This window comes from Geospiza fortis, unplaced genomic scaffold (assembly GCF_000277835.1).
Source record: "Geospiza fortis unplaced genomic scaffold, GeoFor_1.0 scaffold88, whole genome shotgun sequence".
Taxonomy (NCBI): domain Eukaryota; kingdom Metazoa; phylum Chordata; class Aves; order Passeriformes; family Thraupidae; genus Geospiza; species Geospiza fortis.
In genome coordinates, this window is record NW_005054434.1 from 775,552 (window position 1) to 791,362 (window position 15,811).

General features: G+C 49.3%; 1 non-coding gene across 1 annotated transcript; it reads right to left on the reverse strand.

Moving 5' to 3' along the window:
- On the reverse strand, positions 1-14,915 carry LOC102043368. Its single transcript, XR_004082378.1, has 3 exons — positions 14,799-14,915; positions 4,465-5,411; positions 1-2,063 (listed from the first exon to the last, which is right to left on the reverse strand). It is a non-coding gene; the product is annotated as an uncharacterized LOC102043368 (transcript).
- Positions 14,916-15,811: the final 896 nt, after the last annotated feature.

Sequence of the window (15,811 nt, forward strand, 5' to 3'; positions counted from 1 at the left end):
TTCCAGCTGTCCAGCAATAGAATATATTTAACTTTAAAAAAAAAATATCCACAGTATCAAAACACAAGAAGTCACAATCCAACACTCACTGATATAAACAGGCATACAAATGGTCCTCTGCAACCCCTCAGTTTGGCCTCCAGTACCAAAAGGAAAGGTGGGCTCACCAGCGAGGTGCAAACGGCACAGATGGGCAGGCCCCTGCTCCCTCCTTCCTAAGGTGGAAAATCTGAGCTACACATGCATGGCCAAAACCACAGAGCACACAGACCTGAGCCAGCTATCCCCCTGCCAGCCTTGGGAGCAGTGCCTGTGCCGGGGTGTGGTGGGTGGAGGAGGGGTGTGGGCCAGGGTGGGATCACCTGCTGGGTGTCTGGGGGAGCACTGCATCACCTGCAGCAGTGCTGGCCCAGGGGAGCCCCTCTTTTGATCGCAAGCCAAAATGTGCCATTCCCTCCCACCTGCCTGTTGAAAGCATTCTCAGAGCTGGAAGATGGATTGAGCTGCTCTGGCCTTTGCCATTCTTACAGCCTGAACAAAACCTTCACTTCCCACTGCACCATTCCAGCAGTGGGAACAGGATGTTGTTGCTTCCCTCTGGCCGCTTGGGTGGGTGCAAGAGAAGTAGGACTTGACTTTTAGCCTGGCTTAGGTATTTATACAGATGACAAGAGGAGGAAGGATGGGTTGTGGCTAGCATGTGCTCTGGTGGGATTCACTGTAATGAACCCTGCTTCAGATGGTGCCACTGTGTCCTGGGGTTTTGCACCATGCTGCTCCCACAGGGGGATGGGAATGCTGAGTGCCAGTTTGGGAAATAAATTGCAGCACTGCTTCAAAGTGCATTGTATGTGTGAGCATGAAGCAAAGCCAGCTGGAAAGTACAGGGCTGTGTTGCCACACCATGGTTGGCAAGCATGTGGGAGAAGACATTGCTTTTACCTGGGGAGCAATGTCAGATCTAGCCAAGGTCTCCTTGTACCTGGGGTTTGGATGTCAAGGAACTCTTGGTGGTGTCTTGCAGTGGATGCAGGTTGGGCTGGGTAGCAATAAAAGGCATCCTGGCTATAGTGTATACATGTGTGTGAACTGCGGGGTCAGCCCAGAAGAAGCAGGAGGCAAGGAATAAAACAGCCCTCTGGAGAATACTGGGACTGTGAGCTTCAGCTTCCTACCCACAGAGCTCAGCACAACACTCACAGCAAGAGTTAAGGGGCAATTTCCAGCAACACTGGAAGGTCTTTAATAAAATGTGTGCCAGTCAATGCACACAGGGAGGGACAGGCAGCTTTGTGTCTTGGGCAGCACAGGGTGTGGCACAGATGGAGTCCCCTCTCACATCTGACTCTCCTGACCCATGGCTGTGTGTGCCAGAACTGCTCCCAGCACAAAGCCCCACTGACCTTCCCAGCTGTGAGCAACCCCAAGCCCCTGCAGCAAGGATGGCCAACCAGGCAAAAGGCTGGGAAGGTGGGGGTCACCTCCCAAAGCACCTTTTCCATGGTAAATATGGATTTGGCAACACCAGTGACCTTGGGAAAATGGTACTGTGCCTTGCAGTGCAGTGGCTGGGCTGACCCAGGATGAAGCTGTTTTCTCACTGGGTTGGTTCCTCCCTGGAATTGCTTTCCAATGAGTAGTAAATCAGTCGTTCAGCCCAGCTGGGTTCAAGTACCAAGAAGATATTTCATTAAAGCCCTTTTTTTGTTTTGGTTGTTGTTTGGGGTTTTTTTTGAAAAACCTGTTTTTTCACAATCAGAAAGGAGCAGCAGAAAAATTCCGTGTTGCTGGCAGATGGGGGTGGAGCAACTGCATTTATTCTTCATTACCCACGATCACTCTTTAGCTGTAAAACTCGCATGTCAAACATCTACATTTACAAAGCAGCTGATGGTGCTGGGATAGCTGGGGGCCATGCACATCGGACCAGAGGAGGGGCTTGGGCTGTGCCCTCTGGCTGTGCTGGTTTGCAGCTGGTCACAGCTCCCACAGGAGGTGGAGGTGTTGTCCCCTCTGCAGTGCTTCGGAAGGAGGTGTGAAAACGCCGGGTTGTTAATTTTACCCTAAAGAGAAAAAAAAAAAGAAGTAATTGTTGATAGGGGAAAGCTCCAGATTTTCACTTGTAGCTGTGTCTTCACAGCGTGGCTTTTCTTGTCAGTGCCTGGATTGTGGGCACCAGACAGGCCCCTCTAGATGCTGCCAGCTGTCCACAGAACTGACCTCTTGTGAGAGGAGGAAAACCAAGTGGAGGATGTGGTACTAAAGATGGGGAGAACAGAACCGCCTGGTGAGCACAGCCCTGCCCTGGGCTCAGTCTCTGAGCTCCCACTGCTTGCCATGGGGAGACCTGAAGCCATGGTGAGGGGCTCACCTGGGGCATTCACGTTCTCTGAAAAAAATCCCTTCGCCCTGGATTTTTCTCCTGGGAAGCTGAGAAGCCTCAGAAAAAAGGAAAATAATTCTTATCTCATTTGCTTCTCCTGTGTTGTGCTCATGTGGAATGTGTTTGGAGATTGTTTACCCACAGGTGATTGTTTCATTGGATTCTGCTGGGAGTTGTTTTGACTCATTGGCCAACTGGGGCCAAGCTGTGTCAGGACTCTGGAAGGAGTCACAAGTTTTCATTATTATCTCTTTAGCATTCAGAAAGTATCTTTTCTATATTTTTTAATATAGTATTCTTTAATATAATGTAGTATCATAAAGTGATAAATTTGCCTTCTGAGAGCATGGAGTCAGATGCATCATTCCTGCCTTCATCAGGGCATTCCCTGCAAATACAATACTTACCATTGCCTGAGAGCAGGCTGCTGCTCACACCCGGGCTGGGGGGAGCTTGGCAGTGCCAGTTTTATTCAGGGCTATTGGAAAAAGCAGAGGGATTTATCATTTTTATTACTACCACAGGACAGCCTTGGGGAAAATGCAATTTGATGCTTGCTGCCTGGTAGCAAGGCCAATTTATAAAGCTGAGAGTGGGAAACTGTCTGCTTCTAATTAAAATCAATTAAGCAAATCACCACAATAGGCAAAAATAAGGCTTTTTGTCCTGGGTGACATTTGACAGATTTCAGCACCTCTGAAGTGGTGCATTGAGTGTTTTCTTGGCTTCAACAATTCAGTAAGAAGGTGAAAGATAAGAAATTTTACAGAGCAAAACCTGAAAGTAAATTATAAATCCCACACCTCATCTCTGCATTGCTCAGACTCCTTCATGCAATAAATGCAGGCAGCACCCAGACCTAACCAAAGTGATGCTCTCAGAGACCTGCAGCCATCCCAGGGAGGGCAGCATTTCCATTCAGTCCTTTCCCAGCCAATACAATTCTCTCATCCTCACTAGAGCAGAGACAGACAGCACCAAGTGTGGCCCAGAAGGTCAGCAAAACCCTGGTGATGCTGATGAGGAGCTTATTCTGTCCCTTTTTGTTCCCAGGGGACCTTTTGTGCAGGTGCTGGGTCTCTGGGATGGGGCATCTGCTGCTGATCTGACTGACATCTGATGCCACAGGAGATGTGACTTTTGGCACTTTAGGCCCAGTGAAAATACCAGCTTGTTTATTCCTCCCCAGCCTGAGGCTTCTTGTGCTGCCTGTCCACTACACATTTAAATCCACCTTCTAAAAGTGAACCCAACTTCACAGGCACCAGAAGAAGTTGTTCTTAAGCCACACTTGCTGCTCCTATTCCAAAGGCTTTGCCTGGTTCCTTTTATCCATGGCCTGTTATCCATGTCTGCAGGGCTCCTGCACACCCATCCTGACACCACAGCACGGCTAACTTGATGCTTAGGCAGTGTTTGGTGTTTGCACTTGACCCAGCCATTCTGGTTTGGCAAAGGTGAGGGGTAACCATTGCTCTGTGTCATTGCACATGCTGCAGCTGAGCAGGCAAGTGGCTTGGGTGGCTTCAGGGCCAGTTATAGACCTCAAAAAAAGAGTTGTCACTGATGACAGCAGGAGCTTGTGAAGGTGTTTTCCAGATGTGCTACAGATTCCCCATTTGCTGCTGGTTAGGATCCAATTTACTCCTTTTTTTCCCAGGTGGGAAATGGAGGAGCAGAGATGGTCTGTCTCACAGGAGATGCTGAAGCTCAGTTCTGTAACACCTATACAGCCCAGCAAGCCACAGAGCTGCAGATGCACAGCACAGGCCACTCCCTGAACCAGTCCCTTTGGTAGAAATGGACAAAGACACTTGAAATTGTTGAATGTTGTGAGCAGAAATCCTTTTGGCCATCGCTGTGGCAGTGCTACTCTTGAGAAGCTCATCCCCTGGCTTTAGTGCAGGTCCCAAATGGCTCTTGGCTTTTCACCACTGACCTGCTTGGTTGGTTTTCTCCAGCTGAGAAATGAAACCATGAAATCACAGCCCCACCCTCTTTGGCCACAGGCCTTCCAACCACAACAGCTCCCAAGCACCTGTCTAGTACCAGGTGGAGATCCTGGAGTTTTGGATACTTACCTGGGCAAGCAGAGCTGGGATGCTGCTTCAGCCAGGAGCACTTGTTGTGCTCTGAGGGGATCCATTTCCAAAGCATGGAGACACTGCCAGCGAGTCCCTTCCAGGGGCAGGAAAGGTTCTTTGGCTCCCCCAGTATTGTTTTATATGAGAGGCTTTTGGCAGTACTTGCTGCCCTAGAGGCGAGGTGCTGCAGGACACCAATCCTGTGCTGGGAAAAGTGTCCCCTGGGCTGGTGGGAGCTCTGGTCCTTGCATGGTGGCAGCAGGTGGAAGCAGGGGATGGCCCCGGTCATGTCAGCGGTACAATAGGATTTACAGCAAGCACATTTCTCAAGACATCTGCAGGGACAGAGCTTCAGTGAACATCTTACATACACAGGCAGCAGAGAGGGCTGGGTTGGACCCTCCACTGCTGCAAAGCAGTCACGGATGGACTCTTGGGGCAGGAAGGAAGGTACCACTGGTTTGTTTTTACATTCTGTACGTGTATCTATGAACAGCTCCTTGGCATTTGATGTTCACAACCAGCAAGCACAAAAAGGAGGCAAAACATCTTCAGCAACCTCCCCCTGGGAGCAGAAGGAAGGCAGGATCTCTCCCTCCCTTGGTTCAGCTGCCCGTCCAGGTGCCACCTTTGCCAAGGGCGTGTCCTTGTCCTGGCACCCTCGTCCTCCTGGTGGGCCGGGACCAGTCCAAGCCAAGCCGTGCTCGCCTCATCTCGGCTGCTCGGGGGCGTCAGTGCAAGTCTGCGCCGGCTGCTCTGCATCTCCGCTCCGCTGGACGGGCACGGGCAGACACAGGGAGACAAAACAAAGGGACAAGAAGAGAGACAAAGGGTAATGAAAAGGTCCATGGCCCACGGCTGCCAAAGGAAATCTCTTGCCGCGTTCTCTGACCACACTTGTCCCAGCCACTAGAGCTGCTGTGGGATCCCCTGCTCCTTGTAGCCTGTGAGGAGGGAGGGGAAGGGAACATGATTAGAGTTTGTAGGAAAGGCATTTTGTGCTGTTCTTGTGAGCCAGCGAAGGCTTCCTAAAGATAAGGAAAGCCCTGTATCTCTCTCGAGGAAGACACCAAGGCTATCCCCAAGACAACGTGATGAAGGAGAGAAAGTTAAAAGATACGGACTTTAGCTGGCCCACAGAATGACGTGGTTCCTTGTTTACCTATTGAGAACTTTGTTTCTTATGACCAGTGGGCAGTGAATGTTAAGTAAATGTAAATATCTTGAAAAACTATAAAAGCCACATGTTGCTATAATGAATCTCTCTTTTACACCTTTCTGATGGAGTGTTGGTTCTTTGCGCCGTGTTGCGCTTGATAATAACAGGAGTTATTTCCAAACGAGGACCCTGGGTGAGCCTGGTTTACCAGGAGTAGCAAAAACCACGTGGGAGAACAGGGGGCCACATTGTCCCTCGTGGCCAGGCTGCCCAGGGCAGCCCCCTGCCCTGCTTTAGCCAAGAGCTGCCTGGTGCTGCTCCTCCCTGGGCACAGCCATGTGGGTGCTGGCAGCCAGCCCTGCTGCTCTGGCACCTGCCTGCCACCAGCCTGGCACAGGCACCTCTGCTTGAAGGGATTGTAAGAGCACAGCAGGTACCAGTGGTCACCAATTCCAGCCCAACAACCTGAAGTTTTTATGGAGTGTGTTTTCCTGCGGTGCAGGGGAAATGGATGTCCTTGTATCCTGCTCTGGAGACACAGCTGTTCCCAAGCACTGCCCTGGTAGGTCATGCATCCTACACACATCTCTCCTTGGGATCTACTTGAGTTTGAACCTCATCCTCCCAGAGCACTGGCGGGTAGGAGGAGGTTGGTTTCCTCTGTAAGAGCCTGAATGAGGGATGTGGGGCTCCAGGGGCTCTCCAAAATGCAGTTTATTCCATCCAAGAGGTTACAGCAGCCCAGGGAGGTGGGTGACAGAGCTGTGCCCACAGCTGTCAGCTCCAGCTGCAGGCCTGGAGACCCTGAGTTTAGGTTACATTGCATTATAGACTGTCCTTTGCTGAGCACCTTAATACAGTAGAACCAATCTATACCTTAACTTTTATCTATAGCCTGTCATAACTACTGTAATTACCATATTCATGTTACTGTTCTCCAATCACTCAAAGTTAGTACATTACAGTTTAAGCTAGAAGTTGTTTTTCAGTTTTCTTGCAGTGGAAAATTCTGAGACCTTTTTTCTACTTGCAACATTTGCTGACTTGTTTGCCTGTGCTCTCTTTCTGCTTGGTAAAAACATCTTCTTGTTTGAGGTGGGTTTATCCTTTGCTCTAAGCCATAAAAACCCCTTCCAACTAACACACCCTTTGCCTCAATTCTTGGTGAGCCTCCTTGGCTCAGCAATTCTTTTCTTCTATATCAAAACTTGCTTCCATCTCTATTCCTTCTTCAGATTCTACATTCAAAAATCTTTCTGCCAAGCATACATATCTGTGAGACTTTCTTGTCAAACTTTCATCCTTCCCAACATTCCTCTATCCATCTTTGTGTTCCTCTGCTGGCTTTTGCTGACAGCACTTCCCAACAGCAACCAATGTGTGCTGCAGTTTGCACTGGTGAGCAAACACCTCTTGGAAGAGAAGGGGAGTGCCTTGACTCACAGGCTGAAGTGTCAAACACAGATCTTGGGATGCCTCTAATGATTTCCTCACTGCCTGGTTCTGTACTTGCTTTGCTCCAGCCCAGCAGAATTACAGGTGCTTTTCTTAGGGCACAGCAGCCATCCAGTGTGCCTGGAGGAAACTGATCTTTTCAGCAGCAAAACCAAGGAAACTGCCAGGATCCCTGTTCCTTCATGCCCTTTCCTCTTCCTGTGGCCATGAGGTTTGATGCACTTCCCAACCAAAACAGCAAACACCTTGTGTGACAGCCACAGGGATGTTCCAAGGGCTCAAGCAGCCTGTCCTGCTGCTTGTCACAGCTCCTTGGGCTCCTGGGGCCCCCGATTATTCACTGTCCTGCACACAGTTGTTGCAGGCAGGCTGCAAATCCCACAGGAGACAGCTTCATCCCCTGGCAGGGCTAGGGCAGGGAAGGGCAATAGGAGAGCACCTGCAGCTCCTGTGCTGGTACAGGATGAGGAGAAAAACACTGGATTTTTTAATGCTTTCCTAAACAGTTGCAATGACTGCACCAGAAGCTTTCCCCACTTTCCTTTCAAGAGAAGCTTGTTATTCTGACTTTATCAATGCAAAAAATCTGATTAAAGAAGCCAACTGCCCTTACTTGCAGTACCTGCCACAGTGAGCACCTTTCAACTAAAAAACTTTTTTTAATCTGGAGGGTTTTTTTTCCTTAGCTTAAGGAACGTAAGTAGCCTGTCATTTTTATATTTTGAATTTCAAAGTAGTCTGAAATTTTATATCTCAGAAGAATGCTTAACTTTTCAAACACTTTTCCATTTGTGCTTTGTAATATTCTTTCTAACCCTTACATTAGGCTTTTATAAGTCCCTTACAAAAACTGAACATAAAATACCAGCAGGTGCCAGAACCCCTATCTTTAAAGGACTTTTTGCTGAACTAAGAATTGACTCCAGGGAATGAACTTTGCTGTACTTTGGAAAAAACCCACACATTCGCCCAGGTTTGACAGCCTGGACCTCCTGATGCTAAACAAGCACAAGGGACAGAATAATGACACTTAACTGGATTTCTGCCTATTGTGTGCAGCTGAACAGAAAGACTCTCATCTCTTTCAAACAGCTTTTTCTAGGGGGCATGTGAAAGTGATGATTTCACATGCATTCTAATTTTAAGTGTGAGTCAGCTCTGAAGGCAAGGTGAGCTGGCTGGAAATTTGTCATTTGGGCTTGTCTGTGGCATTGGTTTAATTTGTTTAGGGAGCAGAGTTAAAAAAACCAAACAACCAACCCTATGGCCAGAAAGGTGGGGCCTGCCTTAAATCTTTAGCTAAAGTAAGAGTAACTTACTTGTACAGCCATGCCTTTTATTGAGATATAAGGAAATTAAGATTGAGAAATCCTTTCAGTCTGGCTGTCACTGTTGAAACTGGGTGGAAGGAAGTGACAGTGGCCAAGCCTGTCTCTTTACATGACCATAAGCCAAAAAAAATGACCTGTCCTATGCTAAACTTGTTTATTACAATACTTCAGCCTTAACTTATCAAATAGTTTATATGTGAAAATAGTTATTGCATTTCTTGCATAGGACTAGCTGTTCTGTATGAAGCAGCTTTACATTAATGTGCCTGCACAAAAACTGAGGTGCAATTCTGTAGAACAGACAGCTCTGGGTTCAGGATTAAGTGGGCCTGTGCACAAAGTCACTGATTTAATGAAATTTACTTGAAATTGCACTTCTCCTGTAAAGCACTGCATGTAAAAGTGAGGCAAAAGGAACCCAGTCTGTGCACAGGCTGTCCTTCTGGGACTGGGTTCATGCAGAGGGTGCCTTCAAGGTGCTCTCCATACTGAAACTGGTTCCTGCTCTGCTCCAAGGGCACTCTTGGGGCATCCCCAGGGGCAGTTCAATGCTGTGTGAGGATTTCCAGCATCCCTGGGGCTGCCCAGCCACAGGACAGACACAGACACAGTGGACACACACATGTAAAGGCACATGGCTGCACTTGGGCTGGGAGTGGGCAGCACTGGCCAAAGTGAATTCCAGGTGTCCTGCCCCGACCAATGCTCGCTGCTCTCCATGGGAAACTGCCTCAGAGCGTGAGGAGGAGGAGGAGGAAGAACAGAAACAAACTTACCTTGTGAGACTTTGATGGTGAACAAAAGGAGGCAAAGGAACATGAAAGAAAGAGAGAGGGAGAAATGTAACTGTAGACGAGATATCTGAAACACATGGAGAACCAGAAGAGAATGAACAAACTGAGGCTGCAGAGTAAACAGAGAACAGCTGCTCTACCCTCAGACATTCACACCAGGGCTAAACATTTCTTTTAATCCTTGTACTTGAAGTGGATCATTTCATTTGGGACTCTTGTTTAAAGAAGACAGAGGAATCCTCATCTGCTTTTCCAGCCCCAGGCAGAACAGGCTGGATGGGCTAACACCTCTGAGCAATGCTCCCAGAAACTCTCTCCTCTGTGCCATTGGCATTTCATGGGTTTGACTGAAGGGGAGCCACTGAAGGAAGGCATCAAACAAGACATCACAGTGTACCAAAAGGTTCATGGCATACCATTCACAGTCCCAGAGTTGGGAAAACTACATCTGAAGAGTTTTTGGCAGCTTCCCTGCTCAGTTTTCTTGTGCCCACAGGTAGCTCACAACCACAGCATGCCTCAGCCTGTCTGGGTGCTGCAAACACTGGGGCTATTTAACATTCCTACAATGTTTTAAGAACTTCCCCCACCACTGCATTTGGTAAGAAACTGCAAAAAAGGTATTTTAACTACTCCCCTCAGGCCTAGTTTGGGGGACAGCTCTTTTTAGATTTTTTTTTTAAGTGTAGTAAGTCCAAGCAGGCAACATGTCCTTCGATTTTCTTCATCTCATGAAGGGTTACTGTTTGGTTTGGGCCTCCTGTTCCCGTTTCCTTGCCAGGAGAGCAGTGTTACCTGCCCCAGCAGGGGCCCTGCAGAGCAGAGAGGCTCAGTGATGCTTTCCCTTGGAGCCTGAGTATACAGCGACTGTGCAATCATCTGCTGCTGCTTCTGGCAGGGCCTGAACAGAGTCATTAGCAAAGGAGTGATGAGGATAGCATGATTACAGGTGAGTTCTCACTGCTGGCTGGCAATCAGCCCCGAGAGTCAGCCGAAGTCTCCATCCAGTGAACCTGGAGCGATGGTGCGGCCAAGCACATCATTCATTCAGAGCTGAGAGCTGAGGGAGGGCTCCCTTCAGAAACCAGGGCTTCCTTCAGAAACCAGCCTTGACTTCTTAGCTGCATCCAGCAGAGGCAAAACAATGCCTGGACAAACAATCCCTGACTTGTGTCCCCTGTGCCATGTCGGTGTGACATTACCATGTTATTTCTCTGGCGTTTCTGTCAAGAAATGGCACACAGCCTTTTATACCAGCTCTGAGCAGGCAGGGACTTCCTGGAAAGTTCATTCTGCACAGTGGGCTGATGAAGGTGTGGGCTGGGGACAAGGTGTGCCTGTAGCCAAGGGAGCTGTGCCTGGAAAGCCTTAGGAGGTTGTTTTGCAGTTGGCTTTGGCCAGCTCATTAGCTGTGGTTTGCCTCAGCTCTGTGCACCGTCCCCGCAGAGCTGGCGAGGGGCTCCAGGAGAGCACGCTGCAGCAGCGCTGCCCAGCCCTTTTCTGGCAGAAGAATTAAGTGCTCCCTAGTTCTACCTTTGCCTTCAGAGAGCAGGTACAGCAGAGGACAGCTCCCAAAGCCATCTGGCTGCCTAAAGAAGATATCTCTGGTGTCCAGCGGGGCCAGCTGGCAGTTCATTTAAATTAGCAGAGACAGTGCCCTGTGCTGTGGTGCTGCCAAAAGTAATTAAGTGTGACAGCAAAACTGCATTCAGTTTATCTTCATTCTGGGATATTATCCTGATAAAGGGCATCCTAGAGGAGATGAGGGTTGGACAGGACCCCCAGGTCAGTCAGTCTCTTGCTGTGTCCCACCCTGTCCCTGACAGACGTGGGTCTACCCACTCTTGGAGTCTTACAGGGACAGAGAGAGCAGACTCTGCCATGCCACCTCTGCAGCATTTTGACCTTACTGGAGGAAAAACGTGCTCTAATTTCCACACAGATCCTTCCTGGTGTTATTCAAGTCTGTCTTGGGCTGAACTGCTGCCCTCTCACATTTACTAGCCCACTGAACACCATCATCAGCATGCCTCCTGTCTTACTGGACTCTCCAGGTTTTCCACTTGAAGTACAGCCTCCAAAGCTGGCCACAAGCCTCACCACAGCTTTATGCATGCAGAGAAAGGTGATGGGATCAGTGAAAGCCCTACAAGCCCTGCTCCCCCCTGCCTGTGTGGTGTTCATTCCTTCTACAGCAATGTGCTGCTGGTGACTCACTGCAGCCACCACGTCCTTCCCTGAAAAACAAGTTGTTCCCTAGTGTGTATTTATGCAGTTGATTAGTCCTTCTGAAGAGTCCTGGGCTTGTCCCCACTGAGTTGCACTCTCTGTTTCCAGACCATTTCTTTGGTTGGCCTGGATTGGGGCACTGCCCTCGCTGTGCCTGCCAGGTGTGGCTGGGGGGCCTCTTCTCCAGCCCATCCTCAAGCCACAAATGGAAATGCTGAGGAGAGCTGCATTCAGGAAGGACCTTTCAACACAACTCTCTGTATCTCTTCCCAGGTCAGGAAAATCCATTTAGAGGAAAGTCCTCAAGTGCATTTTCACGCCAGACACGTCCCCCTGGCTCGCTGGTAGGAACACTGTGTGAGACAGGGTCAGCAGCTGAAGGTTAGGAAGGATGGCTGACTGCTGCCACCTCACACAAAATTAATTCCTCTGCCATCCAAGGGAATCCAGCCAGTCTGACACAGCTCGCTCTGGACAGACCCACGGTGACTTTGTGGGGGTGATTTTTATTTTCTAAATGCCTGCGAGTCACTTACTTGATTACTTCTTCCAGGAACTGAAGCATACCTGATTGGACTGCAATTCTTCTCCTTTTTCCCTCATTAAGGACAGTATGCCATTATCCTCAGAGCAGACTCCCCCTTTCCATGCCTGGGAAATAGCACTAGAAGATGAAAAGCTGGAAGGAGCTGTTCAAAAGGCAGGTGGATGTGGCATTTGGGGAACATGGCTCAGTGGTGGACACAATGGTGATGGCTTAAGACTTGGACTCAATGATTTTGGAGGTTTTTTCCAACCTCAGTGATTTCATGGTTCTGTGGTTCTAACTCCCTCCCAAGTCTCTACCAGCTAACAGAGAGGCAGGCCCAGGGACAGGGAGCAAGGTGATTATCCCTTAGGGAAAGCCTGAGCAGAGTTCCTGGCCCTCAGCTGCTTCCCACCCTCCTCCCTGCTGCTAACCCTCACCAGCTTAGACAGGACCTGCTGTGTCCTGCCTCTAGCCCACCCAAATATCCTGGCACCCTCACAGGGACACATGGGATCAATAATTTCAAGGCAAGGGGACTTGAGGTGGGCAGTGGTTTCACACCTTTTTAACTATTTCCCATCTGCACCCAGATTCAAGTTGCAGTGGTGTATAGTTTCTGTTCAGTGCATCCAATGGTTTGCATGCAAACAAAACCCAACCAAAGCAAACTGGCAGTGTTCTTAAATGAAATGTCTTATTCCTTGCATTAGAAACATGGTTTCCTTCCTAAGTTATTATTTTTTCTTTCAAATATGATAACAAGAACCAACCACTTTGGGTCTGACAGGACTGTTTGATACAGGTAAGAGCAACCAGTCACTTCATTCTTTGTTTCAATTAAGGTTTTTCTTTTCTTCTCCATCAACCCAGAGCTGCTGCATTTAGCCACTACTTTCTCTGCATGGCAAGTAAACTTAAAAGCAGCTATTTAATGAGATGGCAAGAAACTGCCAAGGGCTGCTGCTGGTAAAACAAAAGACATGTTGACTCCTCTTGCCATTCTCTACTGGCACCAGAGGGATGAAATACTGCTGCTGTGCTTGGGCACCTCTTGACCTGAGCATTGCCACCACAAGTGGCAATGACCTGAGCATTGCCACCACAAGTTGCTGACCAGCAGACACACATACACACACACAGAATCCAGCCAGGTGTGGGGAGGAGTGCTTTGGAGATACTTCCAAGCTGTTTGGTTTTCCCCAACAGTGAAACTGGGGAAGACTCTCCCAGTAAGACCCTCCTAAGCACCAACCCCTCTAGCTGGAGAGCAGGGCTTTGGAGTAAAGCAAGGCACAGTTTCAGTGGTGGTTCTTTGTCAGGACAGATGTTTTCCTGGCTCTCTCCACACCTGCAGAGTGGAGTCCTGCCAGACAGAACAGGGGCTGCCCCACAGAGGAAGAACACACGAGTTGATGGTTATGAACTTATGGCACTACACACAAATCTGGCAGATTCTTGAAGACACATCACACGTACACCAATTCACCATTTAGCCTCAGAAATTACCTGCTCTGCAGGTACATCTGGGAGGAAACGTGGCAGGTGGTTTGCAGGGTAAAACAAAGAGTAGTACTGCCTTCATCCTGAGGAAAGCTTTTGCTTTGCACATGTTCAGGTTTTTAGTATCCATAATTTGCTCTACATGGGGACTGCCTTAACTGAAGCTGGCTCAGAAATTAGCAGGTGGTTTGGTGAGAGGCTTTAACCCCTGGGTTTGGCAACTGAAAATGTGCACTGGTTTTCTGCCTTTTTTTTTTAAATTCCAATTTCATCCATTTTGTCTTTGGGAAGGTTTCTGGCAACTTCCCAGGATCCTCTCTCAGCCTCTGTCATGCAGCCACAGATGTCATCAGAAGAGATGACAAAGTGGAGCCTCTTCAAAGCAAAACACAAAAGCTGCTGATAAGATGGTCTCTGGGAGAAGGGCTTGCTTTGGGAACTGCCAGTCCTGTCAGCCTGAAACGTCTCAGACCTGTTTGGTTTGAGGGCTTGCCCATCAGCCTCTGGAATGGGAGTGGGGTCTTGCAGATGCCACCAGCACCCTGAGCTCTGTGCCGCTTCTGGCTTTGGAGGTGAGATGAGGCTGTCACCTCCATCCTCTGCACCAGGATACAGGAGAAATGACACAACTTTCACACCAGTGAAAACCTCTACCAGATGAGAGTTACAGAGCCTGTCTTCTGGATTGGTAGTATCTACTAACTGGTGGCTTCAATTATGAACATTTGAAAAAGGATTCTTCTTTCCTTAAACTAATGTTTTAGTCAACTCAAAGGGCGTATGGGATGTCGTTCTAGGAGCAGCAAAACACTTCTGGCTCAGCCTAAGAACTTGGTCTGAAACATGAAAAAATACTCCAAAACAATGGGTAAATGTATCCTGGGGAGGAAGAGGAGGGTGAGAGTCACCAGAGCTTTTCTGTGACAGCTGGCCCTGGGAACAGAACTGGCCTAGCAAGGGCTCACTAACCACAGATTTGCAACCAGAGTCACAAGAGAGAAAGAGATTTCTTGTTCAAATGGCTGTGACCAGGGCAGAAGGGGCTCCAGACAGCAGAGTTCACAGCGCTCCCCCTTCCTGCACATTTAATTTCATACAGGGAACTTCCTGACCCATGTGGTGGGATGGGAGACTCTCCTAGTTATGTCACAGGGCCCATTCCCACTACCTCCCAGCAACTTCTCTGCCTACTGCATTTCTCATGGACTTGCAGAGCCCATCCCATGGCTCTTCCTCCCTGCAGTGCAGCCTGGTGGCTTGCAGGGCCATTATCTGGGACACAGCACCATTGCCACAGAGAGGAGCGCTCAGGAGGGCGAGTCCACTGCACTTACTTGCCAGGATGACCATGTCCATGCCCCAGAATATGCTCATGATCCAGCCCACCATGACGATGGCCGTGAGGATCTGGATGAGGGCGGCGGCGATGTTGAGCCAGAAGACGCAGCACCGGTGCCGGTCGGGGAGGTCGGTGCGGGCCCCGCAGAGCACGGTGAAGGCCGACACGAACGTGCCTGGGGACACACAGCAGCACAGCAGCCCTGAGAGAGAGCCAGGCAGAGGCAGCACCCCTGAGAGCCAGGCAGAACCCCTGAGAGAGAGCCAGGTGCACCTCCTGCCCTCACATCTCCGTCCTCCCCTCAGAGCGCCTCGCTTCCCGCTCTCGGAGAGCAGGGTGGGAAAAGCACTCCTTGGGCACAGCAAAAATCATCATCTCCCCCGACAAAGGGAAATTGTTGATGTCTGACTGCAAGGCTTTGTGTGAAAAATGGGTGTTTTATGGTTGGCTTTTTGCAAATACTGCAATGAATACGGCAAAAGACAAACCAAACCAGTGGACGCTACAGCAGGGCCCTGCCCACTTCTCCCATTTCCCAGGGGTTTCTAAATGTTTCATTTTTACACTTCACAATGACAAAGAACAATTTTTTTTTTTTTTAAGGGCAGGGAAGTGAACAAAACGCAGACTCAAGTGAGAGTGGGAAAGCTGTCCCCAAGGGCTGGGGCTGCCGGGGGGCTCCAACCCTGCAATGGCACAGGGAGGAGAGCCGTGTTCCCCCAGCCTCTGACCCCTAGAACCACCCAGAGAGCAGATGTGGGCAGCAGGAACCCTTCATCCCCTTCAGCCCTGCTCAGGCTGGCTCCAGCAGACACACATACACACACACACACACACACACACAAAAGGAGTGGCATTGCATTTTTGCACAATTTTTGCACACCCAGTCACAGGCTGGTACCTGAGGGCATGTTTTAACCAAGCAGAAGTAGCTAAACTTCTTAAAGTGCTGGAGCCAGGGGACCTGGTGTGGCAGCCCTTGGCTCTGCTTGAGACCAGCTTACAAAT